The sequence below is a fragment of the Lithobates pipiens genome, unplaced genomic scaffold (assembly GCF_037356315.1).
Source record: "Lithobates pipiens isolate NorthernLeopardFrog02 unplaced genomic scaffold, aLitPip1_a1.2 Scaffold_23, whole genome shotgun sequence".
Classification (NCBI taxonomy): Eukaryota; Metazoa; Chordata; class Amphibia; order Anura; family Ranidae; genus Lithobates; species Lithobates pipiens.
The window spans coordinates 22,874,779-22,898,527 of NW_027507785.1; the positions used below are offsets into that span (position 1 = coordinate 22,874,779).

A 23,749-nucleotide genomic window follows, 5' to 3' on the forward strand; every position below is an offset into this window, starting at 1 on the left:
CATCTGACTTTTGCTGGCAGAATTCCAGCCAGCAAAAGATTGAGAGCAGGTTCTCAATTTTTCGGTCAGAAAATGTTCTGTACCAATTCTAACGTGCAAAATTCCTAAGCATCCTCGGAAACAATTTGACGCATTGAACTTAATTTTCTCGGCTTGTCGTAGTGTTGTACTTCACTGCGTTCTTGACGGTCGAAAGTTCAGCAAACTTTTGTGTGACCGTGTGTATGCAAGCAAAGCTTGAGCGGAATTCTGTTGGAAAAACCATCCAAGATTTTTCCAATGGAAAATCCGCTCATACGTACGGGGCATCAGATTAATCTGTACAAGAATGACGGAAAGCAAAAAGCGTGGAGAAGGCTTGGAACCGCTCATGATCCAAAAGTACACAATGTCATCTGTGGTCACACGGTGGAGCTTGCAGTGTGATGGAATGGGCATGCATGGCTTCCAGTGGCACTGGGTCATTGGTGTTTATTAATGATATGACAGAAGCAGCCGGATGAATTGTGCAATGTTTAGAGATATACCGTCAGTCCAGATTCAGCCAAATGCAGCAAAGTTGATTGGACGGCGCTAAATAGTACAGATGGACAATTATCCAAAACACGCTCCAAAAGAAACCAGGAGCTTCTGAAGGAAAAGAAGTGGAATATTCTGCAATGGCCGAGTCAATCACCTGATCTCAACCCAATTGAGCATTTCACTTGCTGAAGACAAAAAGTAGAGGCAGAAAGAGCCACAAACAAAGAACTGAAGACAGCTGCAGTTAGAGCAGTGGTCATCAGCCCTGTCCTCAGGGCCCACTAACAGGCCAGGTTTGCAAGATAACTGAAATACATCACAGGTGAGATTATTTCCTGCTCAGTGATTGCAGTATTCTAGTCTGCATCTCCCCAAGGTAACACATAAAACCTGACCTGTTAGTGGGCCCTGAGGACATGATTGATGACCACTGAGTTAGAGCCTGGCAAAGCATTAGAAAGAAGGAACCCCAGTCTTTGGTAATGTCCATGGGTTCCAGACTTTGGGCAGCCATTGCCAGTAAAGGATTCTCAAGAAAATATTAAAAATTAACATTTTATTTATACCGTATTTATCGGTGTATAACAAGCACTTTTCTCCCCTTACAATCATGGGAAAATCGCGGGTGCGTGTTACACGCCGGCCCGCCACGATTTACTAGCGATTTTTGGGCATTGGGCTGCCTTCGGCCCTTCTCGGCGGTTTTCGAGAGCGGACGAAAGCCTCCGAGTACGTCCAAAAACCGCCGAGAAGCGGCCGAAAGCCTCCGAGTACGGCCGAGGCGGTCGAAAGCCTCCGAGTACAGCCGCAAGCCGCCGAGAACTTCCGGGCGCCGCCGAGATAAGAAGGACATCTCGCCGGCGCCATTTTTAAAAACAAAAGCTGAGGGGACAACGATGCACAAGGCTGCAATGACGGACAAACTGCATGATGGACAGGCTGCACTGACAAGGCTGCACTGACGGACAGGCTGCATGACAAGGCTGCATTGATGGTCATTTAAATGTAATTTTTTTTTCCCTAAATTTCCCTCCTGAAAGTTTTTTTCTTTAAAATTCCCTCCTAAACTTGGCGTGCGTGTTATAAGCCGGCACGTGTTATACACCAATAAATACGGTAATTATCTTCATTTGTCCAATTACATTTGAGCTTCTGAAAATGGGGGGGGACTGCGTATAAAAATGGTTGCAGTTCCTAAAGTTTATACTTGATATTTATGTTCAACCCCTTGAATTAAAGCGGATAGTCTGTACTTCAAATTCATGTACATTGTTTCATTTTAAATTTTATTCTGGTGGCATATAGAGCCAAAAGTATGACAATTGTGCCTGTGTCCAAATATATATATGGACCCAACTGAATATACTTACCCATTTTCAGACCACTACAGTCACATGATCTGACTCCCTTGTGTCAGTCAGTGGTGGCTGCAGGGGAGAGTTCCTAAGCAACTTTTTACGACTTTGGGGGTGATTCCAATAGACATCTGGTGCATGAACCCGCACGCATGTCTTTCAAATCGCCTTCCGAACGCGCACTGAAATGCAGGTTTGAAATTGTGCGAGTTCCAATAACGCCAACAACAAATGGACTATGAGAGCCTACTGGGTGATGTCGTTACTCCAAGGCTTTCCCAGTCCTTGTTGAGCACTCCATCCTCTCCCCTGCAGCTGCTTCTGCTGACACAGGTGATCATGTGACCAGACCAGAGCCAATTAGTCAGCACAGGTGTTAGGAGGAGGAAGGGGACATTTTTAAGATTAGTTAGGTTTAGCTTAAAATTTTATGTTAAATATTATAAATGTCTACGAAAATGACGCACATATTTCGAAACCTCACAAGTATACTTTATCAGAAAATTAGCAGGCTAAAAATTCCCTGCAATTTTAAAATTAGGACTCCACCTATAGTTGGCCGACAGAAAAGGGAGTTCTTTGAGAACTGATTGAGGTGTCTAATCACAGCTCTGAGCTTTACGTTTCGTTACTGTTAAAGTATAACTCTGCTAACTGAACCATGAAATCCCAGCCCTGGAGGAGAACCATTGTCCCTACAGACCTTCAGAAGACTGAAAAGAACATTAATCACAGAAAAAAAAAGTGCAGCGGAACAAACTACCACTATCTGATCGAGCATGAGGCGTGGGTAAATCTACCGGTGTGTTGAATGGTTTGATAATTGATGGGTGTGAATGTTGGAGATTGCTGAAGTGCACATGGGTCTGTCACCTCGAGAAAGTAAATCATCCCCAGAGACTCCCCAAGCCCCCGCTCACATTTGGTTTTATATGAGAAAAATGTTCACGTTTGTCCCATCGGATAATATCAGATGAACTGTTGCGATTGGCTCTCGAAAACTGTGAGCTAACTAACAGATTAACGTACGATCACTTCAAAAGCGATATTTTTGGTATGATTTTCTGATCACAAGTACGGGCCTTAACCGCTTGCCGACCAGCCGCTGTCATTCTACTGTGGCAGGTTAGAACGATTCCGCGAGCCGTCATAGCTATATGTCAGCTCGTGGGATCGGGATGGCAGGTACACGCCTGTTGCATTGCGGGGGGGGGGGCTGAAGCCCATGGCCGATGGTTGTGGGCATGAGAGGCAGGACATGGACGTGTGTGTGTGTGTGTGTGTGTGTGTGTGTGTGTGTGTGTGTGTGTGTGTGCGTGCGCGTGCGTGCGCGTGTGTTCCCTGTTCTGTGAAGCGTGACAGATTGTGAGTTCCTATTAGCTAGGAACCACAATCCGTCACTTCTTCTAGGTCAGTCCCCTCCACCTACAGTTAGACACACACACAGGGAACACACAGTTAAGCCCTTGATCGCCCCCTAGCTCTGATCGCTGTATAAAAGACAATGGTCCCAAAAATAGTGTCCGATGTGTTCGCCATAATGTCGCAGTTGAAATAAAAATTAAATAAAAAAATTTTTAAAAAATAAAAATCGCCACCATGACTAGTAAAAAAAAAAAAAAAGGAATAATAATAAAAATGCTATAAATCTATCCCCTATTTTGTAGGCACTATAACTTTTGCACAAGCCAATCAATATACACTTATTGCAATTTTTTTTTACCAAAAATATGTAGAATACATAATTGGCCTAAACTGAGAAAACTTTGAAAAAATAAAAACAAATGGGGATATTTATTACAGTAAAAAGTACAAAATATTGTGTTTTTTTAAAAAATTTACGCTCTTTTTTTGTTTATAGCGCAAAAAATAAAAAAATGCAGAGGTGATCAAATACCACCAAAAGAAATCTCTATTTTTGGGAAAAAAAGGACGTCAAGTGCGCTTGTAAGACCGCTGCGCAAATAAGGTAAGACAGAAAGTACTGCAACGACCGCCATTTTATTCTCTAGGGTGTTAGAAAAAAAATGTCCGGTCCTTAAGTGGTTAACATAAAAACAAGCCTTCTGTGTGCAGCAGCCCCCCTAACATGTACCCGAGGTCCCTCTCTCTGCCCAGCGATGCCCAGGAGTGTCTCAGCCATCTGCGATTCTCCTTCCTGATTTGTGTCGCTATTGGCTCCCACTGCTGTCAAAGTCAGCTAGCCAATCAATCAGGGGAGAGACGGGGCGGGGCTCTGTGTCTGAATGGACACAGGGAGCGGTGACTCCGTTTGGGTGTCCCTATAGCAAGCAGTGGGGGCACAAAATAGAAGGGAAGGGCAGGGATCACAGAAGAGGGACCTGAGAAGAGGAGGATCCGGGCTGCTCTGTGCAAAATCCACTGCAACAGAGCAGGCAAGTATAACATGTTTGTTATTTTTATCTGAAATAAAACTAGACTTTACAGTCGCTTTAAGACTTTGCACACCTTTGGGTTTTGTTACACCTGAAATGTATTTAGCTGATTTATACTGAAAGCTCATGTGGGTTTTAGGCCCCGTTCACATCGCATGTCAAATCAGAGCCTATTTTGATTTTCTTTCAATCCCTGGTTCAGGTGAATTGGTAACAAATACCAATACTTACACTCATCCTCTACCCATCTGTGGCCTGCATGAGTGTATGAGCCAATACCTGGGGGGGGATCAGATGTCTTGATCCGGATATAAGCGGTAAGGATGACGACATTATCCTTTATAGTAGTGGAATGAGGTGGGGTGTTTATGGGAATACGGCTATATGTCAGAACAAAGTAATAAGCTTGTGTTGAGGTATAGTCGCCCATTAACAAGACCTATTGGCTTCATCTGATGATGACGCTCTACTGAGAAGCAGGAAATTTGGCACAGAAAAGCAAACTGTTCTGATCACACAGAAGAGTAAGAGACTTGTTTTATTTATTTCAAGGGTTCTTCAGGTGTAAAAAAAACAAAAAAAATAAAAGTTTAAGGACTGGTTTCCAGCAGAGGGGAATGGACATAGGTGATCCATGTGGCTATTGCTGCCCAGCATCCTAAGTTGCTAAGAGGCAGGTGGCTATTGCTGCCCAGTATCCTATGTTGCTATGCCCAGCATCCTAAGTTGCTAAGAGGCAGGTGGCTATTGCTGCCCAGTATCCTATGTTGCTATGCCAAGTATCCTACGCTGCCAAGAGGCAGGTGACTATTGCTGCCCAGCATCCCATGTTGCCAAGAGGCAGGTGGCTATTGCTGTCAGCATCCCATGTTGCCAAGAGGCAGGTGGCTATTTCTGCCCAGCATCCTATGTTGCTATGCCCAGCATCCTACGCTGCCAAGGGGCAGGTGGCTATTGCTGCCCAGTATCCTATGTTGCTATGCCAAGTATCCTACGCTGCCAAGAGGCAGGTGACTATTGCTGCCCAGCATCCCATGTTGCCAAGAGGTAGGTGGTTATTGCTGCCCAGTATCCTATGTTGCTATGCCCAGCATCCTACGCTGCCAAGAGGCAGGTGGCTATTGCTGCCCAGCATCCCATGTTGCCAAGAGGCAGGTGGCTATTGCTGTCAGCATCCCATGTTGCCAAGAGGCAGGTGGCTATTTCTGCCCAGCATCATATGTTGCTATGCCCAGCATCCTACGCTGCCAAGGGGCAGGTGGCTATTGCTGTCCAGCATGCTATGTTGCCAAAAGGCAGGTGGCTATTGCTGCCCAGTATCCTATGTTGCTATGCCCAGCACTGTACGCTGCCAAGGGGCAGGTGGCTATTGCTGCCCTGTATCCCATGTTGCCAAGAGGCAGGTGGCTATTGCTGCCCAGTATCCTATGTTGCTATGCCCAGCATCCTATGCTGCCAAGGGGCAGGTGGCTATTGCTGCCCAGCATCCTATTGCATCCTACACTGCCAAGGGGCAGGTGGCTATTGCTGCCCAGCATCCCATGTTGCCAAGAGGCAGGTGGCTATTGCTGCCCAGCATCCCATGTTGCCAAGAGGCAGGTGGCTATTGCTGCCCAGCATCCCATGTTGCCAAGAGGCAGGTGGCTATTGCTGCCCAGCATCCCATGTTGCCAAGAGGCAGGTGGCTATTGCTGCCCAGCATCCCATGTTGCCAAGAGGCAGGTGGCTATTGCTGCCCAGCATCCCATGTTGCCAAGAGGCAGGTGGCTATTGCTGCCCAGCATCCCATGTTGCCAAGAGGCAGGTGGCTATTGCTGCCCAGCATTCCATGTTGCCAAGAGGCAGGTGGCTATTGCTGCCCAGCATCCCATGTTGCCAAGAGGCAGGTGGCTATTGCTGCTCAGCATCCCATGTTGCCAAGAGGCAGGTGGCTATTGCTGCCCAGTATCCTATGTTGCTATTCCCAGCATTGTACACTGCCAAGGGGCAGGTGGCTATTGCTGCCCAGCATCCCATGTTGCCAAGAGGCAGGTGGCTATTGCTGCCCAGTATCCTATGTTGCTATGTCCAGCATCCTATGCTGCCAAGGGGCAGGTGGCTATTGCTGCCCAGCATCCTATGTTGCTATGCCCAGCATCCTACTCTGCCAAGGGGCAGGTGGCTATTGCTGCCCAGCATCCCATGTTGCCAAGAGGCAGGTGGCTATTGCTGCCCAGCATCCCATGTTGCCAAGAGGCAGGTGGCTATTGCTGCCCAGCATCCCATGTTGCCAAGAGGCAGGTGGCTATTGCTGCCCAGCATCCCATGTTGCCAAGAGGCAGGTGGCTATTGCTGCCCAGCATCCCATGTTGCCAAGAGGCAGGTGGCTATTGCTGCCCAGCATCCCATGTTGCCAAGAGGCAGGTGGCTATTGCTGCCCAGCATCCCATGTTGCCAAGAGGCAGGTGGCTATTGCTGCCCAGCATTCCATGTTGCCAAGAGGCAGGTGGCTATTGCTGCCCAGCATCCCATGTTGCCAAGAGGCAGGTGGCTATTGCTGCTCAGCATCCCATGTTGCCAAGAGGCAGGTGGCTATTGCTGCCCAGTATCCTATGTTGCTATTCCCAGCATTGTACACTGCCAAGGGGCAGGTGGCTATTGCTGCCCAGCATCCCATGTTGCCAAGAGGCAGGTGGCTATTGCTGCCCAGTATCCTATGTTGCTATGTCCAGCATCCTATGCTGCCAAGGGGCAGGTGGCTATTGCTGCCCAGCATCCTATGTTGCTATGCCCAGCATCCTACTCTGCCAAGGGGCAGGTGGCTATTGCTGCCCAGCATCCCATGTTGCCAAGAGGCTGGTTGCTATTCTACTCCAATAGAATACACTTGCATCGTATGCATAAGTATTACCACACACATCTCCATCTGCCATCTCCTGCGTTGTTTTACTATCCCCAATAGGCATTTTACATTGAACTACTGTGTTTTCCTGAAAATAAGCCCTACTCCGAAAATAAGTCCTAGTTTAAAATCTTTGTAAAATCCTATAATCCACTCTATTACTGTAGTATATAATGTACATTGTGTGTGTTTCTGTATATACAATTGTGTCAAATACCTTCAGTTCATATATTACACACATACACACACTCTATAGTAAAATGACGGTGGGCGGGATCCCCTCTCATGATGTTGCCCCAGTGTCACTGCTATCGCATGCCCGGCTCTTTAAGTATGTGATTGGCTGTGTCCAATCACAGCCGATCACACGTCAACACAAAAGTGCCATTTTTCGGCTCTCCTTGCTTGACACACACTGTCAGTGTGAGGCGAGGAGAGAAGATCAGCGGCATCTTCTCGCAGCAGAGTGTGTAGAGGCAATCAGGGCACCGATTACCAATGTAGCCGCAGTAGTGCCACCAATGATGCCTATCAGTGCCACCTATCATTGCCACCCATCAGTGCCGCATATTCGTGCATCCTAATCAGTGCTGCATCATTAGCGCACATCAGTGAAGGAGAAAAATTACTTATTTACAAAATTTACTGACAGAAAGAAAAACTATTTTATTTTTATTTTTTTATTTCAGCCTTTTTATAGCAACGGAAAAAAAAACCCCAGAGGTGATTAAATACCACCAAAATAAAGCTCTATTTGTGGGAAGAAAATAGAGGCGGTTAAACAAGAGAAGTTCAATGTCAGTGTTTATATGAACTTTTAGGCTGGGTTCCCAGTGAAGCACAAAAAGCGTCTCACAGCGGGGTCCCGTGCGTCCTCGTTCACCGTATTAGGTCTGATTTCAGTCCAAATTTTTGGCCCGAATTCGGATCAGAAGATGTGCAATTCGCACCGGAGCCATCCGGAGATGTGTGAAGCGGCTCCATAGAGAGCCAGTCACAATCTCCTGACGTGCGAATTGGATGCGGGGAAACCTAAATCCAATTCACAATAGTGTGTGAACCCAGCCTCAAGCTTAAGTTTAACCACTTGACCTCCAGAAGATTTACCAGGCCATATTTTGGGATTTTTTTTTTTTTAATTGTTACTTTACTAACAATTGCGCGATCGTGCGGCAGTGTAGCCAAATAAAATGTATGTCCTTTTTTCCCCACAAATGGAACTTTTTTTGGTGGTATTTGATCACCACATTTAAATTTTTGCGCTACAAACAAAAATTAATCAACAATAATAAAAAAAAAATAATAATAATAATAATACTTTTTTATTTTCTGCTATAAAACACATCCAATAAATATATATTTAGGCCAATATGTACAGTGGTGTGAAAAAGTGTTTGCCCCCTTCCTCATTTCCTATTCCTTTGCATGTTTGTCACACTTAAGTGTTTCGGAACATCAAACCAATTTAAACAATAGTCAAGGACAACACAAGTAAACACAAAATGCAATTTGTAAATGAAGGTGTTTATTATTAAAGGTGAAAAAAAATCCAAACCATCATGGCCCTGTGTGAAAAAGTGATTGCCCCCTAAACCTAATAACTGGTTGGGCCACCCTTAGCAGCAACAACTGCAACCAAGCGTTTGCGATAACGTGCAATGAGGCTTTTACAGCGTCCTGGAGGAATTTTGGCCCACTCATCTTTGCAGAATTGTCCTAATTCAGTTACATTAGAGGGTTTTCGAGCATGAACGGCCTTTTTAAGGTCATACCACAACATCTCAATAGGATTCAGGTCAGGACTTTGGCTAGGCCACTCCAAAGTCTTCATTTTGTTTTTCTTCAGCCATTCGGTGGTGGACTTGCTGGTGTGTTTAGGATCATTGTCCTGCTGCAGAACCCAAGTTCGTTTCAGCTTGAGTACACGAACAGATGGTCGGACATTCTCCTTCAGGATCTCTTGGTAGACAGCAGAATTCATAGTTCCTTTTATCACGGCAAGTCTTCCAGGTCCTGAAGCAGCAAAACAGCCCCAGACCATCACACTACCACCACCATATTTTACTGTTGGTATAATGTTCTTTTTATGAAATGCAGTGTTCCTTCTACGCCAGATATACTTGGACACACACCTTCCAAAGAGTTCCACTTTTGTCTCATCGGTCCACAGAATGTTGTCCCAAAAGTCTTGGGGATCATCAAGATGTGTTGTGGAGAAATTGAGACGAGCTTTGATGTTCTTTTTGCTCAGCAGTGGTTTTCTCCTTGGAACTCTGCCATGCAGGCCATTTTTGCCCAGTCTTTTCCTGATGGTGGAGGCATGAACGCTGACCTTAACTGAGGCAAGTGAGGCCTGCAGTTCCTTGGACGTTGTTGTGGGGTCTTTTGTGACCTCTTGGATGAGTCGTCGCTGCGCTCTTGGGGTAATTTTGGGCGGCCGGCCACTCCTGGGAAGGTTCACCACTGTTCCATGTCTTCGCCATTTGTGGATAATGGCTCTCACTGTGGTTCGCTGGATTCCCAAAGCTTTGGAAATGGCTTTATAACCCTTTCCAGACTGATAGATCTCAATTACTTTCTTTCTCAATTGTTCCTGAATTTCTTTGGGTCTCGGCATGATGTGTAGCTTTTAAGGATCTTCTGGTGGACCTTACTGTGTCAAGCAGCTCCTACTTAAAGGATGCCTTGATTGTGAACAGGTGTGGCAATAATCAGGCCTGGGTGTGGCTAGAGAAATTGAACTCAGGTGTGGACAACCACAGTTATAGTATGTTTTAACAAGGGGGGCAATCACTTTTTCACACAGGGCCATGATGGTTTGGATTTTTTCTCACCTTTAATAATAAACACCTTCATTTACAAATTGCATTTTGTGTTTACTTGTGTTGTCCTTGACTATTGTTTAAATTGGTTTGATGTTCCGAAACACTTAAGTGTGACAAACATGCAAAGGAACAGGAAATGAGGAAGGGGGCAAACACTTTTTCACACCACTGTATATATAGCGGTCTGCCCCGGGTGCTCCACATTACAGGGGGTGTCATCCTGGCACGCCCCAGTCCTCCCCTTGTCATGCAGAGTCACGGTCTTCCTCTGTGTCACGGAGCTGATTTTTTCGGCAGCCCCTGTAACAATGTCCTTCCTCCTGTGATAGACGGCACACTGATCCAATGCCGAGAAATTGAATCAGTGTGACGTGTATCATAGGAGGAAAATCAAATGCATCTCCGTGACACACAATCTGTGTGATCCGGGCACCGGTGAGGCTGCATCCGACGGGAGCAGGTGAGGCTGCATCAGACGGGCACCAGTAATGTCTGGCCCCACCTCCTCCCTCCCCCCCCACTGTCTTATGGGAGATGCATAGGTCGGCGAGGGACGGGTCGGCTTCAGGGGCCAACATCGTGGGCTTCCAGGACAGGTAAGTGTCCTTATATTAAAAGTATTTGTAGATGCTGACTTATTTAAATCTTTTTTTTTTTAACCAAGGCAAAACTCTGCTTTAATTTAACCACTTGACCACTGGGCACTTAAACACCCTTAATAACAAGACCAATTTTTAGCTTTCGGTGCTCTCACATTTTGAATGACAATTACTCAGTCATGCAACACTGAACCCATATGAAATTTTTGTCCTTTTTTTTCACACAAACAGAGCTTTCTTTTGGTGGTATTTAATCACTGCTGGGTTTTTTATTTTTTGTGCTATGAAAGAAAAAAAGACCGAAAATTCTGTAAAAAAATGAATTTTTCTTTGTTTCTGTTATAAAATTTAGTAGAATAGTAATTTTTCTTCATAAATTTTGGCCAAAATTTATACTACTACATATCTTTGGTAAAAAATAAGTACAAATTGGTGGATATTATTTGGTCGTCGTGAAAGTTATAGAGTCCACAAGCTATGGTGCCAATATCTGAAAATTGATCACACCTGAAGTACTGACGTTCTATCTTATTTCTAACATGCCATAAAAGTACAAATACCCCCCAAATGACCCCTTTTTGGAAAGAAGACATTCCAAGGTATTTATTAAGAGGCATGATGAGTTTTTTTAAGTTGTCATTTTTTCCCACAATTCTTTGCAAAATTAGGTTTTCCTTTTTTTTTTTTCACAAAATTGTCATATTATCAGGTTATTTCTCACACACAGCATACGCATACCACAAATTACACCCCAAAACACATTCTGCTATTACTCCCGAGTATGGCGATACCACATGTGTGAGACTTTTACACAGCGTGGCCACATACAGAGGCCCAACATGCAGGGAGCGCCATCAGGCGTTCTGGAGCACCCAGGACAATTCTGACATTTCTCTCCAACATGTAAAAATCATCATTTATTTGCTAGAAAATTACAAAGAACCCCAAAACACACACACATATATATATATATATAATGTTTTTTTAGCAAAGACTCTAGAGAATACAATGGTGGTCATTGCAAGTTTTTATCTCGCACGATATTTGCGCAGCAATTTTTCAAATGCGTTTTTTTTTTTGGAAAAAAAAACTCTTTTGTGATTAAAAAAAAAAACAGTAAAGTTAGCCCAATGTTTTTGCATATTGTGAAAGATGAAGTTATGCTGAGTAAATAGATACCTAACATGTCACTCTTCAAAATTGCATACGCTCGTGGAATGGCACCAAACGTCGCTACTTAAAAATCCCCATAGGTGACATTTTAATTTTTTTTACTGGTTACATGTTTTGAGTTACAGAGGAGGTCTAGGGCTAGAATTATTGCTCTCGCTCTAACATTCGCAGCGATACCTCACATGTGTGGTTTGAACCACGTTTTCATATGTGGGCGGGACTTATGTATGCGTTCGCTTCTGCATGCAAGCACATGGGGACATGGGCGCTTTAAATTTAATTTATATTTTTTTTATTGTTCATTTTACTTTATTTATTTTAGTTTGACATTTTTTTCCCCCAAAAATAAATTTTTTGATCACTTTTATTCCTATTACAAGGAATGTAAACATCCCTTGTAATAGGAATATGGCATGACAGGTCCTCTTTACAGTGAGATATGGGGTCAATAAGACCCCGCATCTCACCTATAGGCTGGGAAGCCTGAAATAATAAAAAAAAAAAATAATAATTCTGGCTTTGATCGTATTGGCGAGTCGGTAGAAGCACCGGAGGGCGGCGAGGGGGGGAGGGGATGGGAGGAGACGTCCCCTCTTGCCTCCTGTAAGAACGATCAAGCAGCGGAACAGCCACTAATACAATAATCAGTGGTAAAAATATGCACGATCGCTGTACCAATGACACTAGCTTGGAAACGGGTTCAACATCAGAGGTGATCAAAAGGGGTTTTTTTTTTATATATATTCTTTATTTTTCATTTTTAAAAAGTATGTATTAAATACAAATATCTTTTATATCATTAAATCATTGTCACATTTTACAATTGTATTTCACATCCAATTACTTAACCTACCCCCCCCCCCCCCTGCCCCCCCCCAAAAAAAAAAAAAAACCCTTGCCTCTCCCTTCTATTCCTTCTATTCCTCTCCCCCTCCCTCCCCATTCTCTTCACACCCCTTGAGGCCATCCTCCTTCAAGAAAGTTCTTCATTGTTGCCATTTTCCTTGATATTTTTGCCCTATTTCTTCCAGTTTCTGTATAGACTCTTCTATTACCCTTTTGTATTCTACTTTCCGCACCCATTCTGATATTGTCGGGACCTGTTTGGATTTCCAGTGGATTGGGATCAGGATGAGGTGATCAAAGGGTTAACAGTGCGCCTAACCAGTGTTTATGTGCGTGTACAGTGTGAGGTGCTTTTACTAAAGGAAGTGATGGAGTTTATTCCATGCTTTGCATGGATACTAAATCCATCCCTTCCCCCCCTATCAGAACGGAGCTCTGCCATGTTTACATAGGCAGAGCTCTGTTCTGTGTCTCTTCCCAATGATCGGTGGGTCCTGGCGGACATCTAGTGATCCGCAGATCGGCTTCTACTGTGGCTAAGCACAGCAGAAGCAGCTGTCCAGCAGTGTACGTCCCCCTAGGTGGAAGTGCAGAATCATGTATACATTTGATACTGCACAGAATGGCCACCCTGTAGCAGTATAAACAGGGGTGAACAGCGGAGCTAGATATGGTGATAACAAAATTATATAGCAACTAGAATATAGGTATACATAACATGTGTGTAAATAAGCACACATAATATTAAACAATTTGTTTAAAACATAATGTCCATAAATGATCCAAGACCTTGTATGATTAGCACCTGGAGGCAGCTCCCTTAGTGTGAAGCCATGGGAACAGGGGGGCGCCAGAAGGTTAAATTAGAAATGCAGGGAACCAGGAGGCAGGAAAAAAGAATCAGCTGGTGGTGACTTCACAGGAACAGGAAAAGTGATTATTCACAGTGGCGAGGAATGGTAATGCATTTGGTCTGATGAAGAAGCTGTAGCTTCGAAATGCATTACCATTCCTTGCCACTGTGAATAATCACATTTCCTGTTCCTGTGAAGTCACCACCAGCTGATTCTTGTTTCCTGCCTCCTGGTTCCCAGCATTCTCTGGATCCCTGTAAGATCACACCAGTGCCCCAGGCTGCAAAGGGAAGACATTTATGAGACTCCAGGACTGGCGATTTTCACTACATACTGAACTCATCTAATTTAACCTTCTGGCGCCCCTCTGTTCCCATTTCTACCCTATAGGGCAGTCATGAACTGGTTAATCTGCTTATATTTCGCATTCCCTCAGCATTGATGCAAGCAGCGGGCTGGAATTATGGAAATATTTAGAATGCCCCTATAGGTGTATGCCAGTCTGGAGGAGTGGGCGTTTCTAGGCAGCCTGTATTTGCATGCAGATTACCCTAGGTAACACCATGAGCCTCCTTGACTGAAAGAACTGAAATCCAATAGATAAGAGGGGTGGGCCAGGTACCGTCAGGTTGGGGAGGAAAATGCTAGAGGATGCTGGATGTCCCGCCAGGAAATGAGGTGGAGCTCTATCTGACTTGCTGGGTTCTAATGCACACTGAACAGGTGACCTGTAAAAATGTTCAAAGCATCGCCTATGGAAATTTTTCAGCAGCGTAGTTTTAAAGCAGGACATGTTAGGTATCTATTTACTTTTACTATTTTTTTTGTGTATTTGTTCCCAAAAAATTGCGTTTCAAAGACCGCTGCGCAAATACAGCGTGACATAAAATACTGCAACGATCGCCATTTTATTCTCTAGGGCAGGGGTCGACAACCAGTTGATTGCAATCTACCCATTGATCGCAAGAGGGTGACGGGTAGATCCCGTGTCCGCAGCGTCGACCCCCTGTGAAAATAACTCCTTCCCAACTTCTGAGCAGAGCAGAACACAGAAGCAGCCAGCTCTGCAGGACCGCTACACCGACTCTTGTGATCCTCCCCTCACATCTGTCCCGCCCATTTTATACAGCTCAGGTACTCTATATAGATGTGAGGGGAGGGACAGAAAGAAGCATGTCTGAACAAGCAAGTAAGGAACTGATCGTTAGGGAAGGGCAAACAGTAGTGCTCTGTATACGCCTGACCTGCAATGCCGAACCCTATACCCTTGACCTGCAATGCCGAGCCCTATACCCCTGACCTGCAATGCCGAGCCCTATACCCCTGACCTGCAATGCCGAGCCCTATACCCCTGACCTGCAATGCCGAGCCCTATACCCCTGACCTGCAATGCCGAGCCCTATACCCCTGACCTGCAATGCCGAGCCCTATACCCCTGACCTGCAATGCCGAGCCCTATACCCCTGACCTGCAATGCCGAGCCCTATACCCCTGACCTGCAATGCCGAGCCCTATACCCCTGACCTGCAATGCCGAGCCCTATACCCCTGACCTGCAATGCCGAGCCCTATACCCCTGACCTGCAATGCCGAGACCTATACCCCTGACCTGCAATGCCGAGACCTATACCCCTGACCTGCAATGCCGAGACCTATACCCCTGACCTGCAATGCCGAGACCTATACCCCTGACCTGCAATGCCGAGCCCTATACCCCTGACCTGCAATGCCGAGCCCTATACCCCTGACCTGCAATGCCGAGCCCTATACTCCTGACCTGTAATGCCGGGCTGTACACTCCTGACCTGTAATGCCGGGCTGTACACTCCTGACCTGTAATGCCGGGCTGTACACTCCTGACCTGTAATGCCGGGCTGTACACTCCTGACCTGTAATGCCGGGCTGTACACTCCTGACCTGTAATGCCGGGCTGTACACTCCTGACCTGTAATGCCGGGCTGTACACTCCTGACCTGTAATGCCGGGCTGTACACTCCTGACCTGTAATGCCGGGCTGTACACTCCTGACCTGTAATGCCGGGCTGTACACTCCTGACCTGTAATGCCGGGCTGTACACTCCTGACCTGTAATGCCGGGCTGTACACTCCTGACCTGTAATGCCGGGCTGTACACTCCTGACCTGTAATGCCGGGCTGTACACTCCTGACCTGTAATGCCGGGCTGTACACTCCTGACCTGTAATGCCGGGCTGTACACTCCTGACCTGTAATGCCGGGCTGTACACTCCTGACCTGTAATGCCGGGCTGTACACTCCTGACCTGTAATGCCGGGCTGTACACTCCTGACCTGTAATGCCGGGCTGTACACTCCTGACCTGTAATGCCGGGCTGTACACTCCTGACCTGTAATGCCGGGCTGTACACTCCTGACCTGTAATGCCGGGCTGTACACTCCTGACCTGTAATGCCGGGCTGTACACTCCTGACCTGTAATGCCGGGCTGTACACTCCTGACCTGTAATGCCGGGCTGTACACTCCTGACCTGTAATGCCGGGCTGTACACTCCTGACCTGTAATGCCGGGCTGTACACTCCTGACCTGTAATGCCGGGCTGTACACTCCTGACCTGTAATGCCGGGCTGTACACTCCTGACCTGTAATGCCGGGCTGTACACTCCTGACCTGTAATGCCGGGCTGTACACTCCTGACCTGTAATGCCGGGCTGTACACTCCTGACCTGTAATGCCGGGCTGTACACTCCTGACCTGTAATGCCGGGCTGTACACTCCTGACCTGTAATGCCGGGCTGTACACTCCTGACCTGTAATGCCGGGCTGTACACTCCTGACCTGTAATGCCGGGCTGTACACTCCTGACCTGTAATGCCGGGCTGTACACTCCTGACCTGTAATGCCGGGCTGTACACTCCTGACCTGTAATGCCGGGCTGTACACTCCTGACCTGTAATGCCGGGCTGTACACTCCTGACCTGTAATGCCGAGCTGTACACTCCTGACCTGTAATGCCGGGCTGTACACTCCTGACCTGTAATGCCAGGCTGTACACTCCTGACCTGTAATGCCAGGCTGTACACTCCTGACCTGTAATGCCGGGCTGTACACTCCTGACCTGTAATGCCGGGCTGTACACTCCTGACCTGTAATGCCGGGCTGTACACTCCTGACCTGTAATGCCGGGCTGTACACTCCTGACCTGTAATGCCGAGCTGTACACTCCTGACCTGTAATGCCGGGCTGTACACTCCTGACCTGTAATGCCTGACTGTACACTTCTGGCCTGTAATGCTGGGCTGTATACTCCTGGCCTGTAATGCCGGGCTGTATACTCCTGGCCTGTAATGCTGCTCTACGTACTCTTGACCTGTGAACTTTAGCTATTCCTGACCTGGATAAGTTCATATTTTTACATTTGCATTAATATATTTTTCTAAGGGCCAGTTGACACCAGAATGCGGTGCAGAAAACTTGTTTCCTGCACTGCCAGTGAGCACACTGCCTTTGCATGCTGCATGCAGGTGCCAGTGAATTTGGTAACAGCCCCCCAAATGCAGATCACAAACACAGTGTGTTTGTGGGCACCATATCGCATGGTTTCTGCAGTGCCATGCTGTTTTCTGCAGCATGCATTTAAAAGTAATGCAAGCATTATTTTTTCTCCAATCCATTGTGATTTGCAGCCCATGCAAATTAATGGGCTGTCAAAATCCATTACATGCAGGAAATGCACAGGAGTGTGTGCCGCATCACTGTGTTATCCCAAATTGGCCCCAAGGTTTCTTCAAAACTGCCTTACTTTTTAATGGCCTTGCTAGGTTAGCTCCCAAAAAATAGTGCGTTGTGCCTGGTGATCTTTGATATTTCCCACATTGGTCAGGTCGATATCCACTACTCTAAGGTTGCCTACCCCTGCTCTAGGGTCTCTGCAAAAAAAAAAAAAAAAAAAAAAAACACATTTATACACACACACAGTATGTCACAAAAGTGAGTACACCCCTCACATTTTTGTAAATATTTTATTCTATCTTTTCATGTGACAACACTGAAGAAATGACACTTTGCTACAATGTAAAGTAGTGAGTGTACAGCTTGTATAACCGTGTAAATTTGCTGTCCCCTCAAAAATAACTCAACACACAGCCATTAATGTCTAAACCGCTGGCACCCCTCAGAACAGTCCTCGCCATGGTCGACCAAAGAAGCTGAGTGCACGTGCTCAGCGTCATATCCAGAGGTTGCCTTTGGGAAATAGATGTATGAGTGTTGCCAGCATTGCTGCAGAGGTTGAAGGAGTGGTGGGGTCAACCTGTCAGTGCTCAGACCATACGCCGCACACTGCATCAAATTGGTCTGCATGGCTGTTGTCCCAGAAGGAAGCCTCTTCTAAAGATGATGCACAAGAAATCCCATAAACAGTTTGCTGAGGACAAGCAGACTAAGGACATGGATTACTGGAACCATGTCCTGTGGTCTGATGAGACTTATGGTCTTATTTGGTTCAGATGGTGTCAAGCATATGTGGTGGCAACCAGGTGAGGAGGACAAAGACAAGTGTGTCTTGCCTACAGTCAAGCATGGTGGTGGGAGTGTCATAGTCTAGGGCTGCATGAGTGCTCCTGGCACTGGGGAGCTACAGTTCACTGAGGGAACAATGAATGCCAACATGTACTGTGACATACTGAAGCAGAGCATGATCCCCTCCCTTTGGAGACTAGGCAGCAGGGTAGTATTCCAACACCAAACACACCTCCAAGATGACCACTGCCTTGCTAAAGAAGCTGAGGGTAAAGGTGATGGACTGGCCAAGCATGTCTCCAGACCTAAACCCTATTGAGCATATGGGGGGCATCCTCAAACGGAAGGTGGAGGAGCGCAAGGTCTCTAATATCCACCAGCTCTGTGATGTCATCATGGAGGAGTGGAAGAGGATTCCAGTGGCGACCTGTGAAGCTCTGGTGAACTCCATGCCCAAGAGGGTTGGAAATAATGGTTACCAAACAAAATTTTTACACTTTGGGCCCAATCTGGACATTTTCACTTAGGGGTGTACTCACTTTTGTTGCCAGCGGTTTAGACATTAATGGCTGTGTGTTGAGTTATTTTGAGGGGACAGGAAATTTACACTGTTATACAAGCTGTACACTCACTACTTTACATTGTAGCAAAGTGTAATTTCTTCAGTGTTGTCACATGAAAAGATATAGAAAAGTATTTACTTTTTGAGATACTGTGTGTATAAATATATATATATTCATTCAAGTGGAAAACATACCTTCCTGGGCTCTGCTTGGACTGATCTTTTTATCAGTTGCACTGTTCTCAGTTCTCTCTGTGGACTAGGTGGAGGTGAAGATATCCCGTAGTCCTATCCTAGGGTGACAACGCTGAGCCTCTACAGATACAGTACAATGCGCGAGTGTTGACGCCTAAGCATTTTTTAGTGCTTTTTGCAGAAAGGCACTCCAGTCCATTTAACATGGTTTCCTATGGGACACGTTCACACCTATGCTTTTTATTCAGCATAGATACTTGAGGAAAATCCGCTGCCCTCTGCCAGAAAGTTGTCAATGGGAAGAAGAAGTTTTGCCTTCCAACATAACGACAATCAGCCAAAGCACACAGCAAAAACGACTACACAGTGGTTAACCACTCCCATACCAGACACCCTTCCCCCTTCTTGCCCAGGACAATTTTTTAGCTTCCATCGCTGTCAAACTTTGAATGAGAATTGCGCAGTCATGCTACACTGTACCCAAACTAAGTGTTTTGAATTTTCCTCCCACAAATAGAGCTTTCTTTTGGTGGTATTTGATCACCTCTGCGTTTTTTAATTTTTGCGCTATAAATGAAAAAAGACCAATAATTTCAAATGAAAAACAATATTTTTTACTTTCTGCTATAAAAGCAGTCCCAGTAAAAAAAATATCAAAAATCTAATTTCTTCACCAATTTAGGCCAATATGTATTCTGCCACATATTTTTGGTAAAAAAAAAAAAAATAATCCCAATAAGCGTATATTGATTGGTTTGCGCAAACGTTATAGCGACTACAACTATGGGATAGATTTCAATTTTTTTTTTTTTATTATTGTTTTTACTAGTAACGCGAAAAGTAAAAAAAAAAAAAAACTGATGGGCACTGCTGGGGGGCATTTACAGCACTGGATAGGCAGCACTTATGAGGAGCTACTGACAGGCATTACCGAGTGGCACTTATTGGCACTTTGATGGGGCACTGACAGGCATTACTGATGGGGCAACAATTGGCACTTTTTTGGGCACTGAAAGGCGTTTATTATGGGTACCTTTTGATGGGGGCTGGTAGGTGTTGGGCACTGATTGGCAGCTAATGGGTACCTTTTGATGGGGGCTGTGCTGGAGAGAGAGAGAGAGAGAGAGAGAGAGAGAGAGAGAGAGAGAGAGAGAGAGAGAGAGAGAGAGAGAGAGAGAGAGAGAGAGAGAGAGAGAGAGAGAGAGAGAGAGAGAGACAAGGACCAAAGAGAGAGAGACACATGGGACATAGAGAGAGAGACACATGGGACATAGAGAGAGAGACACATGGGACATAGAGAGAGAGACACATGGGACATAGAGAGAGAGACACATGGGACATAGAGAGAGAGACACATGGGACATAGAGAGAGACACATGGGACATAGAGAGAGAGACACATGGGACATAGAGAGAGAGACACATGGGACATAGAGAGAGAGAGACATGGGACATAGAGAGAGAGACACATGGGACATAGAGAGAGAGACACATGGGACATAGAGAGAGACACATGGGACATAGAGAGAGAGAGACACATGGGACATAGAGAGAGAGACACATGGGACATAGAGAGAGACACATGGGACATAGAGAGAGAGACATGGGACATAGAGAGAGAGACACATGGGACATAGAGAGAGACACATGGGACATAGAGAGAGACACATGGGACATAGAGAGAGAGAGACACATGGGACATAGAGAGAGAGAGACACATGGGACATAGAGAGAGAGACACATGGGACATAGAGAGAGACACATGGGACATAGAGAGAGAGACATGGGACATAGAGAGAGAGACACATGGGACATAGAGAGAGACACATGGGACATAGAGAGAGACACATGGGACATAGAGAGAGAGAGACACATGGGACATAGAGAGTGACATGGGGCAGAGAGAGAGAGAGACACATACATGGGACATAGAGAGAGAGACATAGGACATAGAGAGAGAGAGATGGGACATAGAGATGGTCTATAATTTTAATATAAAAAGCAGAAAGTGTGAAGAATTATTAAAAAATAAAAAAAAACAAACACACACCTTTGTAGGCAAGCTGAACACTGAAGAATTTTCACAACAAATCCAAAGAAGATATAATATTAAGTGCAGGGCAAATATATATATATTTCAATTTTAAATGTATCATTTTAATAGGTGGTTTATTTGAACAGTGCGAGACAGAATAAAACAAAAATATCCAGAAAAACAGATAAAAATAAATAATAATAAAAAAAAAAGTTATAAATTGATTTGCATTTTAACCACTTCCCGACCGGCGCATGCCGATGTACGTAGACAGAATGTCACGGACAGGCAAACGGGCGTACAGGTACGTCCGTTTAAATTTGCCGCTGGCGGCGCACATGCGCGTCAGTCGGGACCTCAGTGAGTCCGATCCCGAGTCCCGCAGACTCGATCACCACGGGGATACCCGTGATCGTCTTACGGGGAGGAAGAACGGAGAGATGCTAAAGTAAACAAGCATCTCCCTGTTCTGCCTAGCAACAGTGACACTGATCTCTGCTCCCTGTGATTGGAGCGGAGATCAGTGATGTGTAAAACACAGCCACGCCCCACACAGTTAGCAACACGCCCCTAGGACACACTTAACCGTACAGTGCCACCTAGTGGTTAACCCCTTCACTGCCTGTGTCATTTGCACAGGAATCACTGCATTTGTAAAGCACTGATTGTTGTATAAATGAAAATGGTCCCAAAAATGTGTTATACATTTCCGATGTGTCCACCATGTCGCAGTCACAATATAAAAAATAAATAAATAAATAGCTGATCGCCGCCATTACTAGTAAAAAAAGAAAAAAGAAATAAAAAATTATTAATAAAAAATACCATAAAACTATCCCCTATTTTGTAGACGCTATAACTTCTGCGCAAACATATCAATAATCGCTTATTGTGATTTTTTTTACCAAAAATATGTAGAAGAATACGTATCGGCCTAAACTGGGGAAAAAAAATGTTTTTTTTTATACATTTTTGGGGGATATTTATTATGGCAAAAAGTAAAAAATATTGTGTTTTTTTTCAAAATTGTCGCTCTTTTTTTGTTTATAGTGCAAAAAATAAAAACCGCAGGGGTGAACAAATACCACCAAAAGAAAGCTCTATTTGTGGGAATAAAAAGGACGTCAATTTTGTTTGGGAGCCATGTTGCACGCCTACGCAATTGTCAGTTAAATCGACGCAGTGACGAATTGCAAAAAGTGGTCTGTTCTTTAGCCAGCCAAATGGTCCGGGGCTTATGTGGTTAATGAGTGAAATAAGTATTCGATCCCCTATCAGTTAGCAGGCTTTCTGGCTCTCAGGAGTCTTCTATACAGGCAACGAGCTGAGATTAGGAGCACACGTCTAAGGCCTCTTTCACACGGACTGTCCTTGCAGATCCGCCTGTTACTTTTTTAGTTGGACCTGAACGGACACTCCATAGACCTCTATGAAGCGTCGGATGTCAGCGGTGACATGCCCGCTGACATCCGATCCGAAAAAGCGTGACGGAGGAAAAACCTATTTTTCCATCTGTCTGCGGATTGGATGACTACAGACTCTACGGTCCGTCTTCATCCGATCCCCCATAGGGGAGAGCGGCGCTCCGACAGGTCGGTCCCTGCACAGTGCACAGACGAAACCTGTCATCTTCCTGCTCAGCGGGGATGGACGGAACGATCCCCCAGCTGAGCAAAGCGGGCGCCGTACACGTTCGTGTGAAAGAGCCCTAAAAGGGAGTGCTCCTAATCTCAGCTTGAAGATAATAATAGGTATTTGACCCCTTCACAAAACATGACTTGGTGGCAAAACCCTTGTTGGCAGTCAGAGGGTCAGACGTTTCTTGTAGTTGGCCACCAGGTTTGCACACATCTCAGGAGGGATTTTGTCTCACTCCTCTTTGCAGATCCTCTTCAAGTCATTAAGGTTTTGAGGCTGACATTTGGTAACTCAAACCATCAACTCCCTTCACATATTTTCTATGGGATTAAGTTCTGGAGACTGGCTAGGCCACTCCAGGACCTTAATGTGCTTCTTGAGCCACTCCTTTGTCGCCTTGGCCGTGTGTTTTGGGTCATTGTCATGCTGGAATACCCATCCACGACCCATTTTCAATGCCCTGGCCGAGGGGAAGGAGGTTCTCAGCCAAGATTTGATGGTACATGGCCCCCGTCCATCGTCCCTTTAATGTGGTGAAGTTGTCCTCTCCCCTTAGCAGAACTACACTCCCAAAGCATAATGTTTCCACCTCCGCGTTTGACGGTGGGGGATGGTGTTCTTGGGGTCATAGGCAGAATTAATCCTCCTCCAAACACGGCGAGTTGAGTTGATGCCAAAGAGCTTGATTTTGGTCTCATCTGATCACCACACTTTCACCCAGTTCTCCTCTGAATCATTCAGATGTTCATTAGTAAACCTCAGACATGAGCTTTCTTGAGCAGGGGGACCTTGCAGGCGCTGCAGGATTTCAGTCCTTCATGGCGTAGTGTTACCAATTGTTTTCTTGGTGACTATGGTCCCATTTGCCTTGAGATCATTCACAAGATTCTCCCGTGTAGATCTGGGCTGATTCCTCACCGTTCTCATGATCATTGAAACTCCACGAGGTGAGATCTTGTATGGAGCCCCAGACTGAGGGAGATTGACAGTTATTTTGTGTTACGTCCATTTGGGTTGTCACCCTCTCACCAATCGGCTCTGCGATGGTTTTGTAGCCCATTCCAGCCTTGTGTAGGTCTACAATCTTGCCCCTGACATCCTTGGACAGCTCTCTGGTCTTGGTGGAGAGATTGGAATCTGATTGCTTCTGTGGAGAGGTGTCTTTGATACAGGTAACAAGCTGAGATTAGGAGCACTCCTTTTAAGAGAGTGCTTTTTATCTCAGCTTGTTACCTGTATAGGAGATCTTGCTGATTGATAGGGGATCAAATACCTATGTCACTCATTAAAATGCAAATCAACTTATTACCTTTTTGAAATGCAATTTTCTGGATTTTTGTTGTTATTCTAACTCTCACTGTTATAAGAAACCTA

The 23,749-nt window shown here is 45.5% G+C and overlaps 1 protein-coding gene across 1 annotated transcript in view; it reads right to left on the bottom strand.

Moving 5' to 3' along the window:
• Positions 1-23,749, bottom strand: part of ARFIP2 (ARF interacting protein 2) — a 141,370-nt gene that overhangs the window by 116,425 nt on the left and 1,196 nt on the right.